This window comes from Sciurus carolinensis, chromosome 5, assembly GCF_902686445.1.
Source record: "Sciurus carolinensis chromosome 5, mSciCar1.2, whole genome shotgun sequence".
Classification (NCBI taxonomy): domain Eukaryota; kingdom Metazoa; phylum Chordata; class Mammalia; order Rodentia; family Sciuridae; genus Sciurus; species Sciurus carolinensis.
In genome coordinates, this window is record NC_062217.1 from 147,233,924 (window position 1) to 147,238,163 (window position 4,240).

The following is a 4,240-nucleotide window of genomic DNA, read 5'->3' on the forward strand; positions in this document are numbered from 1 at the left end:
ATATGAGTCAATTATAACAGAAGTCTCTAGAACTCTCAGTGATTTGTATTAGAGAGTCCATTGATCTTAATTTCCTTACAAAAGTTTCTCTTTTATACATTTCTGTTGAAAAGTAATCAGCATTACAAACCACAGTTTCAAATGCTTTTATGAAATGGAATTGATTCAATCATTTGTTTAATATTCCTCCTTTCATGTACTTTTTATATTAAAATATTCAACATTTAAAAACAATATTTGTGAGCTGGAGACTGTGAAACATGCTGGTAGATGGTTAGCCAGGAGGTTGAGGCAGGAGGATTGCTTGAACCCAGGAGTTTGAGGTAAGACTATGCAACAGAGCAAGACCTGTCCCAAAAAATTTTGGGGGGTGTGTGTGTTGGGTGTCCCAAAAGCTTGCATCTAACTATAAGTAGTTTGTAAAAGTCAATCTTTTCTTCTTAATGGGAAAAAAAGCAATTTTTACCTTGATAAATCTATAATTTGGTGTGGGCATCAGAACCTCAGTAAGCTCAGAGATTTGGTAAAAAATTAATTCCAGGGCTAGGATCATGTAACTTGCTAACAGCAAATTTAGATTTAAGTGATACTCTTATTATTAAGTTAAAATATTTGAATCACAGTCATTAAGCTGTTAGACTATATAAACAATCACTCTCCAGGAATACCACTGAATCTACACAGACTTAGGTGACTTAACCTTAGTGGTGTCCCACATGTAAGGTGGTGGGAGCAACCCACCCTGGGTGTAGGCACAGAGATTTCCAAACAATAATAAAACTGACTGAGAATCAGTCTGCTTTTTATTATCACCATATGCCAACAATTCTAAATATTGCCAGTGATACAGTACTCCTGGAAAAAGGCTTTTGTTGGTCTAACTTCTAAACAGCCCCTGTGGTTACTGTTGAATTTTCATAATATATGTGTAAGCTTCGAATTAGCACATTTTAATAACTTACCCTTTAGAAAACACCATATTCTGCATGAAATATGAAAGTTAACTCCTCGAACTCCCAAGTATCCAGCTGTCCCCTCCTTACAAGTTCCCTGTGAGAATAAGCAGTTTGGCACTGTGCAGTCCCTCTCCCCACCACCTCACATCTCCAGTCCCTACAGGGCTCTGTGATCCTACACATAAACAGGGCTCTGAACAAAGCCATTGTATGGTGATCCTGAAGAGGAGGAAACAGAACCAGAGTTGTTTCAGGATTGGAGTTAATTCTGCTATCTTCTGTGACTACCCAGACACTGTGTTGAGAACATACACAGTAAAATGGAATATGAGTTTTGAGGTATACTATTTCTGTTTGACAAGTGCAAATTTTAGTTTATGCTAAAATAATTTTACTGAATTTGAACAGTATGTTTAAATAGAACTATTTTAAAAATAGGAATGCATTCACTGTCTTTTAATTTATTGTCAACTGTTTTAATACTATAAAAGAAATCAAGAAAATAATACTATTACTGATTATCACTACAAATAACTTTTTCATATTGAGGAAGGAGTCGTTCAAATATGATTCCCCTCTGGGTGCCAAATGCACTAAGCATGCCCAATGTGACCTGGCTGGTTGCTAGGGCAAGGCCAGGCAGTGCAGGAAGTAGGTGGGGATGGCACCAGCACCTCACTCCTCCTGTGCCTCCCCTCTCAGGTCCCTCCCTCTGAGCACACACCTAAGCCTTCACACATTCAATATTTTGCTCTCAGCAGTCACCTAACACATTTCTTTAAAGCATGACTTTCACTAAAGACCATTTACATTTCGTAGAAGACTTAAACACAGTTTTATTGAGATATAATGCATGTATCATAAAATTCACCCATTTAAATTACAAATAATTTAAGTGTGCATTCCAGGAACTTCCTTAAGAATCCACTGATTCTTCAACAGAAAGCAGCAAACGATAATTTATGCCTCAAGACTCCTTTGAAACTCTCACTTCAAAATCCTCACTTGGCTACCCATCAGTAGTAAAATATAACATCATTATCCTTACCAAGTCCTAACCAATCTCCCCAAATGAACAACACACCCTTCCAGATTCAAAAATCTCATAAATATTCTGATTTCACGCTCAGTGCTATGAGATGCTCCCATGACTTCGAAGGTAGTGTTTCCTCTACTAATAAAAACAAAACAAAATTCAATTTTGTCTTATCAGCAAGTTGCTTTGGAGATATTCTGGGGTGTTAATATTTGACAGTAGATCACTGTGAAAAGCCAGCAGGTGTCTTGTTTCCCTATCTGGAAGATCAGACTGCCTAGGAATGAGTAGTTTCCTGCATTACTAATTTTAAAAATATGAGTATTAAAAAAATGTCACAAAATATTTTTGTAGTAAAATGGAAAAAATGAAGACAGAAACCATAATTTAAATTTTCTGTAAGATATAGGTTCTTTGAGAGGTTTTCCAGCGATTTAACTACTCAGTCACTTAAAAAAGTTGCAGTTTGGTCTGTTGCTACCAGATGGTGATAGTGTGACAAAGCCATGACCAAAATGACTTAAGTCACATGGTTTACTCTGAACGTGGGGTGAATCACTATGTAGAAAGTTATCAGTAAGAAAGGTGCCAAATCATACCAGAAACAACAACTCTTTATTTTAAAATTTGTTCTAAGCCTATCTTTTCAAAGGAATGGTTGCCTGATGTTTATCTGATGCTAAATGTTTTATATTAATAAGATATTCTTTAGTAAGTGAAAATTTATTAATGATTACATGAGGAGAGTGGGAGCTGCTGCCACCCTGGAGTTAAGACATGATCTTGTAGGCTGAAGTTTTATCTTTTTTAGTTCATTTTTACATATTTTTGGTGCATTACATCATACCTATTAGTGGGGTTCATTCTGCCATGTTCATACATGCATGTAATGTAGTTTGCTCCATTTCAATCCCCAGAGTTTCTTCTTTCCCTTCCCTCCCCACTTTGCTGGTCCTTTCCTTGATCCCCTTCCTCTACTGTCCTCCTTCTATTTATTTTTTAATTGGTGCATTATAGTTACATATAAAAGTGGAATGAACTGTGATATATTCATACATGCAACTAGCTTTCTTTCTTTTTTGTCCTTACCTTTAGGCTGGCTCAGTGACAACACTTAGGGATATCGGTATTCATGGCACTTGCTGTTTGCCTATTCCTTTTCTAACATTTTTGAATTAAATTGTGAGTAGCCTTCAGTTCCCTTCCTGACTCCATTCTTTCAAAGCTCCTTCTTTCCTTATGTATAGCACAGAGAGAAAAAAAGCATGTGAGCAGGGTGCTCAGGAAGCACAGTGCTCTCAGGCTTTGCTTCCTAGGAAGGTTTAAGTGTCACCAAACACTGTTTTATACTATATTTCTCAGGTAGGAAATGAACATAACTTACTTTACATTACATTTTCAAATGTTTTCTCTATTATTTTCCTTGAAATAAATGGAGGTAGAGGATTAGAAAAAGTCAGAAAATTTCCTAAAACTAGATTTTTTTCAAGGAGATAAGCATACCTTATATTTTTTCAAACTAAAAGCAGCCCATTCTTTCCCTGTGTTCCCCTTTCAGAAATCTGTGAGGGGCTTTATTTGTTTAAAAGGCCTTCATCTCTTACCTACAAACACAGAATGAAGCTTCCCTAATATTTAACCAAAGCCACGGCAACTTTTTACAATCAAGAGAAGGAGGGTTCACAGTGGATAACAAAATGAGACACTACTGAATATCAAATGTGTCCTAGGAAACTGCAAGCAAAGTCTTTGTAGGTAATCATGACGTTGCCAGGTTTGTGCCTCAATCTCCACTTTGTGCATCTTAGCTCCCCGAACTACTCATTGTTTCTATATGCACCGCACTGTGATGTTTCTGCTTTTTTGAGTCATTTTCCCTCCTTGGAGTGCTCGTTTCTCTTCTTATATCAATGACTCTTCCTCTCCTCACTGCTTATTCAGTGACTCCTATTCACTAGGTACAGTTCTTTAGTGTCCTAAGTGCCATTCACTTGGGTTGTACCTCCATCAGCTATTGTCACTAGTATTTTCTTAATATTTATGTAAATATTTAGTTTTTAACTGAAATAAGTATATAAATGGGAAAATTCATATCAAATTTGGTAAGAACACAAGAAGCATCATTTTCCATAATGGGAAAATAAGCATAAAAATAAATATCATGGAAAAAATACATTATTAAATTCTAGTTAGAAAGTCACTGACTGCTTTGAATCTGAATCCCTTTGTAAGATGGGAGACTGGCAAG

The 4,240-nt window shown here is 36.3% G+C and overlaps 1 protein-coding gene across 3 annotated transcripts in view; it reads right to left on the bottom strand.

The window, feature by feature from the left end:
• The window catches only part of Hpse2 (heparanase 2 (inactive)), a 799,708-nt gene that overhangs the window by 105,431 nt on the left and 690,037 nt on the right, over positions 1-4,240 (bottom strand). The gene's annotated exons all lie outside the window — the stretch shown is intronic.